Genomic DNA, 10000 nt, shown 5'->3' on the forward strand with positions numbered 1-10000 from the left:
GCCGAAAGCAATGCGCCGCGTTGGACTTAGCCGCTGGTTGGAGGGGTCGGCTCGCGAGCGAGGCGTTTGCGTCCGCCGGCCGAAAGCAATGCGCCGCGTTGGACTTAGCCGCTGGTTGGAGGGGTCGGCTCGCGAGCGAGGCGTTTGCGTCCGCCGGCCGAAAGCAATGCACCGCGTTGGACTTAGCCGCTGGTTGGACGGGTCGGCTCGCGAGCGAGGCGTTCGCGTCCGCCGGCCAAAAGCAATGCGCCGCGTTGGACTTAGCCGCTGGTTGGACGGGTCGCTCGCGAGCGAGGCGTTCGGGTCCGACGGCCGAAAGCAATGCGCCGCGTTGGACTTAGCCGCTGGTTGGACGGGTCGGCTCGCGAGCGAGGCGTTCGGGTCCGCCGGCCAAAAGCAATGCGCCGCGTTGGACTTAGCCGCTGGTTGGACGGGTCGGCTCGCGAGCGAGGCGTTCGGGTCCGACGGCCGAAAGCAATGCGCCGCGTTGGACTTAGCCGCTGGTTGGACGGGTCGGCTCGCGAGCGAGGCGTTCGGGTCCGCCGGCCAAAAGCAATGCGCCGCGTTGGACTTAGCCGCTGGTTGGACGGGTCGGCTCGCGAGCGAGGCGTTCGGGTCCGACGGCCGAAAGCAATGCGCCGCGTTGGACTTAGCCGCTGGTTGGACGGGTCGGCTCGCGAGCGAAGCGTTCGGGTCCGCCGGCCAAAAGCAATGCGCCGCGTTGGACTTAGCCGCTGGTTGGACGGGTCGGCTCGCGAGCGAGGCGTTCGGGTCCGACGGCCGAAAGCAATGCGCCGCGTTGGACTTAGCCGCTGGTTGGACGGGTCGGCTCGCGAGCGAGGCGTTCGGGTCCGACGGCCGAAAGCAATGCGCCGCGTTGGACTTAGCCGCTGGTTGGACGGGTCGGCTCGCGAGCGAAGCGTTCGGGTCCGCCGGCCAAAAGCAATGCGCCGCGTTGGACTTAGCCGCTGGTTGGACGGGTCGGCTCGCGAGCGAGGCGTTCGGGTCTGCCGGCCAAAAGCAATGCGCCGCGTTGGACTTAGCCGCTGGTTGGACGGGTCGGCTCGCGAGCGAGGCGTTCGGGTCCGCCGGCCAAAAGCAATGCGCCGCGTTGGACTTAGCCGCTGTTTGGACGGGTCGGCTCGCGAGCGAGGCGTTCGCGTCCGCCGGCCGAAAGCAATGCACCGCGTTGGACTTAGCCGCTGGTTGGACGGGTCGGCTCGCGAGCGAGGCGTTCGGGTCCGACGGCCGAAAGCAATGCGCCGCGTTGGACTTAGCCGCTGGTTGGAGGGGTCGGCTCGCGAGCGAGGCGTTCGCGTCCGCCGGCCAAAAGCAACGCGCCGCGTTGGACTTAGCCGCTGGTTGGACGGGTCGGCTCGCGAGCGAGGCATTCGCGTCCGCCGGCCAAAAGCAATGCGCCGCGTTGGACTTAGCCGCTGGTTGGACGGGTCGGCTCGCGAGCGAGGCGTTCGCGTCCGCCGGCCAAAAGCAATGCGCCGCGTTGGACTTAGCCGCTGTTTGGACGAGTCGGCTCGCGAGCGAGGCGTTCGGGTCCGACGGCCGAAAGCAATGCGCCGCGTTGGACTTAGCCGCTGGTTGGACGGGTCGGCTCGCGAGCGAGGCGTTCGGGTCTGCCGGCCAAAAGCAATGCGCCGCGTTGGACTTAGCCGCTGGTTGGACGGGTCGGCTCGCGAGCGAGGCGTTCGGGTCCGCCGGCCAAAAGCAATGCGCCGCGTTGGACTTAGCCGCTGTTTGGACGGGTCGGCTCGCGAGCGAGGCGTTTGCGTCCGCCGGCCGAAAGCAATGCACCGCGTTGGACTTAGCCGCTGGTTGGACGGGTCGGCTCGCGAGCGAGGCGTTCGCGTCCGCCGGCCAAAAGCAATGCGCCGCGTTGGACTTAGCCGCTGGTTGGACGGGTCGGCTCGCGAGCGAGGCTTTCGCGTCCGCCGGCCGAAAGCAATGCGCCGCGTTGGACTTAGCCGCTGGTTGGAGGGGTCGGCTCGCGAGCGAGGCTTTCGCGTCCGCCGGCCGAAAGCAATGCGCCGCGTTGGACTTAGCCGCTGGTTGGAGGGGTCGGCTCGCGAGCGAGGCGTTCGGGTCCGTCGGCCGAAAGCAATGCGCCGCGTTGGACTTAGCCGCTGGTTGGACGGGTCGGCTCGCGAGCGAGGCTTTCGCGTCCGCCGGCCGAAAGCAATGCGCCGCGTTGGACTTAGCCGCTGGTTGGAGGGGTCGGCTCGCGAGCGAGGCGTTTGCGTCCGCCGGCCGAAAGCAATGCGCCGCGTTGGACTTAGCCGCTGGTTGGAGGGGTCGGCTCGCGAGCGAGGCGTTTGCGTCCGCCGGCCGAAAGCAATGCACCGCGTTGGACTTAGCCGCTGGTTGGACGGGTCGGCTCGCGAGCGAGGCGTTCGGGTCCGACGGCCGAAAGCAATGCGCCGCGTTGGACTTAGCCGCTGTTTGGACGGGTCGGCTCGCGAGCGAGGCGTTCGCGTCCGCCGGCCGAAAGCAATGCACCGCGTTGGACTTAGCCGCTGGTTGGACGGGTCGGCTCGCGAGCGAGGCGTTCGGGTCCGACGGCCGAAAGCAATGCGCCGCGTTGGACTTAGCCGCTGGTTGGACGGGTCGGCTCGCGAGCGAGGCGTTCGGGTCCGACGGCCGAAAGCAATGCGCCGCGTTGGACTTAGCCGCTGGTTGGAGGGGTCGGCTCGCGAGCGAGGCGTTCGCGTCCGCCGGCCAAAAGCAACGCGCCGCGTTGGACTTAGCCGCTGGTTGGACGGGTCGGCTCGCGAGCGAGGCATTCGCGTCCGCCGGCCAAAAGCAATGCGCCGCGTTGGACTTAGCCGCTGGTTGGACGGGTCGGCTCGCGAGCGAGGCGTTCGCGTCCGCCGGCCAAAAGCAATGCGCCGCGTTGGACTTAGCCGCTGTTTGGACGAGTCGGCTCGCGAGCGAGGCGTTCGGGTCCGACGGCCGAAAGCAATGCGCCGCGTTGGACTTAGCCGCTGGTTGGACGGGTCGGCTCGCGAGCGAGGCGTTCGGGTCTGCCGGCCAAAAGCAATGCGCCGCGTTGGACTTAGCCGCTGGTTGGACGGGTCGGCTCGCGAGCGAGGCGTTCGGGTCCGCCGGCCAAAAGCAATGCGCCGCGTTGGACTTAGCCGCTGTTTGGACGGGTCGGCTCGCGAGCGAGGCGTTCGCGTCCGCCGGCCGAAAGCAATGCACCGCGTTGGACTTAGCCGCTGGTTGGACGGGTCGGCTCGCGAGCGAGGCGTTCGGGTCCGACGGCCGAAAGCAATGCGCCGCGTTGGACTTAGCCGCTGGTTGGAGGGGTCGGCTCGCGAGCGAGGCGTTCGCGTCCGCCGGCCAAAAGCAACGCGCCGCGTTGGACTTAGCCGCTGGTTGGACGGGTCGGCTCGCGAGCGAGGCATTCGCGTCCGCCGGCCAAAAGCAATGCGCCGCGTTGGACTTAGCCGCTGGTTGGACGGGTCGGCTCGCGAGCGAGGCGTTCGCGTCCGCCGGCCAAAAGCAATGCGCCGCGTTGGACTTAGCCGCTGTTTGGACGAGTCGGCTCGCGAGCGAGGCGTTCGGGTCCGACGGCCGAAAGCAATGCGCCGCGTTGGACTTAGCCGCTGGTTGGACGGGTCGGCTCGCGAGCGAGGCGTTCGGGTCTGCCGGCCAAAAGCAATGCGCCGCGTTGGACTTAGCCGCTGGTTGGACGGGTCGGCTCGCGAGCGAGGCGTTCGGGTCCGCCGGCCAAAAGCAATGCGCCGCGTTGGACTTAGCCGCTGTTTGGACGGGTCGGCTCGCGAGCGAGGCGTTCGCGTCCGCCGGCCGAAAGCAATGCACCGCGTTGGACTTAGCCGCTGGTTGGACGGGTCGGCTCGCGAGCGAGGCGTTCGCGTCCGCCGGCCAAAAGCAATGCGCCGCGTTGGACTTAGCCGCTGGTTGGACGGGTCGGCTCGCGAGCGAGGCTTTCGCGTCCGCCGGCCGAAAGCAATGCGCCGCGTTGGACTTAGCCGCTGGTTGGAGGGGTCGGCTCGCGAGCGAGGCGTTTGCGTCCGCCGGCCGAAAGCAATGCGCCGCGTTGGACTTAGCCGCTGGTTGGACGGGTCGGCTCGCGAGCGAGGCTTTCGCGTCCGCCGGCCGAAAGCAATGCGCCGCGTTGGACTTAGCCGCTGGTTGGAGGGGTCGGCTCGCGAGCGAGGCGTTCGGGTCCGTCGGCCGAAAGCAATGCGCCGCGTTGGACTTAGCCGCTGGTTGGACGGGTCGGCTCGCGAGCGAGGCTTTCGCGTCCGCCGGCCGAAAGCAATGCGCCGCGTTGGACTTAGCCGCTGGTTGGAGGGGTCGGCTCGCGAGCGAGGCGTTTGCGTCCGCCGGCCGAAAGCAATGCGCCGCGTTGGACTTAGCCGCTGGTTGGAGGGGTCGGCTCGCGAGCGAGGCGTTTGCGTCCGCCGGCCGAAAGCAATGCACCGCGTTGGACTTAGCCGCTGGTTGGACGGGTCGGCTCGCTAGCGAGGCGTTCGGGTCCGACGGCCGAAAGCAATGCGCCGCGTTGGACTTAGCCGCTGGTTGGAGGGGTCGGCTCGCGAGCGAGGCGTTCGCGTCCGCCGGCCAAAAGCAACGCGCCGCGTTGGACTTAGCCGCTGGTTGGACGGGTCGGCTCGCGAGCGAGGCATTCGCGTCCGCCGGCCAAAAGCAATGCGCCGCGTTGGACTTAGCCGCTGGTTGGACGGGTCGGCTCGCGAGCGAGGCGTTCGCGTCCGCCGGCCAAAAGCAATGCGCCGCGTTGGACTTAGCCGCTGGTTGGACGGGTCGGCTCGCGAGCGAGGCGTTCGCGTCCGCCGGCCAAAAGCAATGCGCCGCGTTGGACTTAGCCGCTGGTTGGACGGGTCGGCTCGCGAGCGAGGCTTTCGCGTCCGCCGGCCGAAAGCAATGCGCCGCGTTGGACTTAGCCGCTGGTTGGACGGGTCGGCTCGCGAGCGAGGCGTTCGGGTCCGCCGGCCAAAAGCAATGCGCCGCGTTGGACTTAGCCGCTGTTTGGACGGGTCGGCTCGCGAGCGAGGCGTTCGCGTCCGCCGGCCGAAAGCAATGCACCGCGTTGGACTTAGCCGCTGGTTGGACGGGTCGGCTCGCGAGCGAGGCGTTCGGGTCCGACGGCCGAAAGCAATGCGCCGCGTTGGACTTAGCCGCTGGTTGGACGGGTCGGCTCGCGAGCGAGGCGTTCGGGTCCGACGGCCGAAAGCAATGCGCCGCGTTGGACTTAGCCGCTGGTTGGAGGGGTCGGCTCGCGAGCGAGGCGTTCGCGTCCGCCGGCCAAAAGCAACGCGCCGCGTTGGACTTAGCCGCTGGTTGGACGGGTCGGCTCGCGAGCGAGGCATTCGCGTCCGCCGGCCAAAAGCAATGCGCCGCGTTGGACTTAGCCGCTGGTTGGACGGGTCGGCTCGCGAGCGAGGCGTTCGCGTCCGCCGGCCAAAAGCAATGCGCCGCGTTGGACTTAGCCGCTGTTTGGACGAGTCGGCTCGCGAGCGAGGCGTTCGGGTCCGACGGCCGAAAGCAATGCGCCGCGTTGGACTTAGCCGCTGGTTGGACGGGTCGGCTCGCGAGCGAGGCGTTCGGGTCTGCCGGCCAAAAGCAATGCGCCGCGTTGGACTTAGCCGCTGGTTGGACGGGTCGGCTCGCGAGCGAGGCGTTCGGGTCCGCCGGCCAAAAGCAATGCGCCGCGTTGGACTTAGCCGCTGTTTGGACGGGTCGGCTCGCGAGCGAGGCGTTCGCGTCCGCCGGCCGAAAGCAATGCACCGCGTTGGACTTAGCCGCTGGTTGGACGGGTCGGCTCGCGAGCGAGGCGTTCGCGTCCGCCGGCCAAAAGCAATGCGCCGCGTTGGACTTAGCCGCTGGTTGGACGGGTCGGCTCGCGAGCGAGGCTTTCGCGTCCGCCGGCCGAAAGCAATGCGCCGCGTTGGACTTAGCCGCTGGTTGGAGGGGTCGGCTCGCGAGCGAGGCGTTTGCGTCCGCCGGCCGAAAGCAATGCGCCGCGTTGGACTTAGCCGCTGGTTGGACGGGTCGGCTCGCGAGCGAGGCTTTCGCGTCCGCCGGCCGAAAGCAATGCGCCGCGTTGGACTTAGCCGCTGGTTGGAGGGGTCGGCTCGCGAGCGAGGCGTTCGGGTCCGTCGGCCGAAAGCAATGCGCCGCGTTGGACTTAGCCGCTGGTTGGACGGGTCGGCTCGCGAGCGAGGCTTTCGCGTCCGCCGGCCGAAAGCAATGCGCCGCGTTGGACTTAGCCGCTGGTTGGAGGGGTCGGCTCGCGAGCGAGGCGTTTGCGTCCGCCGGCCGAAAGCAATGCGCCGCGTTGGACTTAGCCGCTGGTTGGAGGGGTCGGCTCGCGAGCGAGGCGTTTGCGTCCGCCGGCCGAAAGCAATGCACCGCGTTGGACTTAGCCGCTGGTTGGACGGGTCGGCTCGCGAGCGAGGCGTTCGCGTCCGCCGGCCAAAAGCAATGCGCCGCGTTGGACTTAGCCGCTGGTTGGACGGGTCGCTCGCGAGCGAGGCGTTCGGGTCCGACGGCCGAAAGCAATGCGCCGCGTTGGACTTAGCCGCTGGTTGGACGGGTCGGCTCGCGAGCGAGGCGTTCGGGTCCGCCGGCCAAAAGCAATGCGCCGCGTTGGACTTAGCCGCTGGTTGGACGGGTCGGCTCGCGAGCGAGGCGTTCGGGTCCGACGGCCGAAAGCAATGCGCCGCGTTGGACTTAGCCGCTGGTTGGACGGGTCGGCTCGCGAGCGAGGCGTTCGGGTCCGCCGGCCAAAAGCAATGCGCCGCGTTGGATTTAGCCGCTGGTTGGACGGGTCGGCTCGCGAGCGAGGCGTTCGGGTCCGACGGCCGAAAGCAATGCGCCGCGTTGGACTTAGCCGCTGGTTGGACGGGTCGGCTCGCGAGCGAAGCGTTCGGGTCCGCCGGCCAAAAGCAATGCGCCGCGTTGGACTTAGCCGCTGGTTGGACGGGTCGGCTCGCGAGCGAGGCGTTCGGGTCCGACGGCCGAAAGCAATGCGCCGCGTTGGACTTAGCCGCTGGTTGGACGGGTCGGCTCGCGAGCGAGGCGTTCGGGTCCGACGGCCGAAAGCAATGCGCCGCGTTGGACTTAGCCGCTGGTTGGACGGGTCGGCTCGCGAGCGAGGCTTTCGCGTCCGCCGGCCGAAAGCAATGCGCCGCGTTGGACTTAGCCGCTGGTTGGAGGGGTCGGCTCGCGAGCGAGGCGTTTGCGTCCGCCGGCCGAAAGCAATGCGCCGCGTTGGACTTAGCCGCTGGTTGGAGGGGTCGGCTCGCGAGCGAGGCGTTCGGGTCCGTCGGCCGAAAGCAATGCGCCGCGTTGGACTTAGCCGCTGGTTGGACGGGTCGGCTCGCGAGCGAGGCTTTCGCGTCCGCCGGCCGAAAGCAATGCGCCGCGTTGGACTTAGCCGCTGGTTGGAGGGGTCGGCTCGCGAGCGAGGCGTTTGCGTCCGCCGGCCGAAAGCAATGCGCCGCGTTGGACTTAGCCGCTGGTTGGACGGGTCGGCTCGCGAGCGAGGCGTTCGGGTCCGCCGGCCAAAAGCAATGCGCCGCGTTGGACTTAGCCGCTGGTTGGACGGGTCGGCTCGCGAGCGAGGCGTTCGCGTCCGCCGGCCGAAAGCAATGCACCGCGTTGGACTTAGCCGCTGGTTGGACGGGTCGGCTCGCGAGCGAGGCTTTCGCGTCCGCCGGCCGAAAGCAATGCGCCGCGTTGGACTTAGCCGCTGGTTGGAGGGGTCGGCTCGCGAGCGAGGCGTTTGCGTCCGCCGGCCGAAAGCAATGCGCCGCGTTGGACTTAGCCGCTGGTTGGACGGGTCGGCTCGCGAGCGAGGCGTTCGGGTCCGCCGGCCAAAAGCAATGCGCCGCGTTGGACTTAGCCGCTGGTTGGACGGGTCGGCTCGCGAGCGAGGCGTTCGCGTCCGCCGGCCGAAAGCAATGCACCGCGTTGGACTTAGCCGCTGGTTGGACGGGTCGGCTCGCGAGCGAGGCGTTCGCGTCCGCCGGCCAAAAGCAATGCGCCGCGTTGGACTTAGCCGCTGGTTGGAGGGGTCGGCTCGCGAGCGAGGCGTTCGGGTCCGACGGCCGAAAGCAATGCGCCGCGTTGGACTTAGCCGCTGTTTGGACGGGTCGGCTCGCGAGCGAGGCGTTCGCGTCCGCCGGCCGAAAGCAATGCACCGCGTTGGACTTAGCCGCTGGTTGGACGGGTCGGCTCGCGAGCGAGGCGTTCGCGTCCGCCGGCCAAAAGCAATGCGCCGCGTTGGACTTAGCCGCTGGTTGGACGGGTCGCTCGCGAGCGAGGCGTTCGGGTCCGACGGCCGAAAGCAATGCGCCGCGTTGGACTTAGCCGCTGGTTGGACGGGTCGGCTCGCGAGCGAGGCGTTCGGGTCCGACGGCCGAAAGCAATGCGCCGCGTTGGACTTAGCCGCTGGTTGGACGGGTCGGCTCGCGAGCGAAGCGTTCGGGTCCGCCGGCCAAAAGCAATGCGCCGCGTTGGACTTAGCCGCTGGTTGGACGGGTCGGCTCGCGAGCGAGGCGTTCGGGTCCGACGGCCGAAAGCAATGCGCCGCGTTGGACTTAGCCGCTGGTTGGACGGGTCGGCTCGCGAGCGAGGCGTTCGGGTCCGACGGCCGAAAGCAATGCGCCGCGTTGGACTTAGCCGCTGGTTGGACGGGTCGGCTCGCGAGCGAGGCTTTCGCGTCCGCCGGCCGAAAGCAATGCGCCGCGTTGGACTTAGCCGCTGGTTGGAGGGGTCGGCTCGCGAGCGAGGCGTTTGCGTCCGCCGGCCGAAAGCAATGCGCCGCGTTGGACTTAGCCGCTGGTTGGAGGGGTCGGCTCGCGAGCGAGGCGTTCGGGTCCGTCGGCCGAAAGCAATGCGCCGCGTTGGACTTAGCCGCTGGTTGGACGGGTCGGCTCGCGAGCGAGGCTTTCGCGTCCGCCGGCCGAAAGCAATGCGCCGCGTTGGACTTAGCCGCTGGTTGGAGGGGTCGGCTCGCGAGCGAGGCGTTTGCGTCCGCCGGCCGAAAGCAATGCGCCGCGTTGGACTTAGCCGCTGGTTGGACGGGTCGGCTCGCGAGCGAGGCGTTCGGGTCCGCCGGCCAAAAGCAATGCGCCGCGTTGGACTTAGCCGCTGGTTGGACGGGTCGGCTCGCGAGCGAGGCGTTCGCGTCCGCCGGCCGAAAGCAATGCACCGCGTTGGACTTAGCCGCTGGTTGGACGGGTCGGCTCGCGAGCGAGGCTTTCGCGTCCGCCGGCCGAAAGCAATGCGCCGCGTTGGACTTAGCCGCTGGTTGGAGGGGTCGGCTCGCGAGCGAGGCGTTTGCGTCCGCCGGCCGAAAGCAATGCGCCGCGTTGGACTTAGCCGCTGGTTGGACGGGTCGGCTCGCGAGCGAGGCGTTCGGGTCCGCCGGCCAAAAGCAATGCGCCGCGTTGGACTTAGCCGCTGGTTGGACGGGTCGGCTCGCGAGCGAGGCGTTCGCGTCCGCCGGCCGAAAGCAATGCACCGCGTTGGACTTAGCCGCTGGTTGGACGGGTCGGCTCGCGAGCGAGGCGTTCGCGTCCGCCGGCCAAAAGCAATGCGCCGCGTTGGACTTAGCCGCTGGTTGGAGGGGTCGGCTCGCGAGCGAGGCGTTCGGGTCCGACGGCCGAAAGCAATGCGCCGCGTTGGACTTAGCCGCTGTTTGGACGGGTCGGCTCGCGAGCGAGGCGTTCGCGTCCGCCGGCCGAAAGCAATGCACCGCGTTGGACTTAGCCGCTGGTTGGACGGGTCGGCTCGCGAGCGAGGCGTTCGCGTCCGCCGGCCAAAAGCAATGCGCCGCGTTGGACTTAGCCGCTGGTTGGACGGGTCGCTCGCGAGCGAGGCGTTCGGGTCCGACGGCCGAAAGCAATGCGCCGCGTTGGACTTAGCCGCTGGTTGGACGGGTCGGCTCGCGAGCGAGGCGTTCGGGTCCGCCGGCCAAAAGCAATGCGCCGCG

This window comes from Prorops nasuta, unplaced genomic scaffold, assembly GCF_024137725.1.
Source record: "Prorops nasuta isolate Cenicafe-Biocafe unplaced genomic scaffold, Cenicafe_Pnas_1.2 PNAS00169, whole genome shotgun sequence".
NCBI lineage: Eukaryota > Metazoa > Arthropoda > Insecta > Hymenoptera > Bethylidae > Prorops > Prorops nasuta.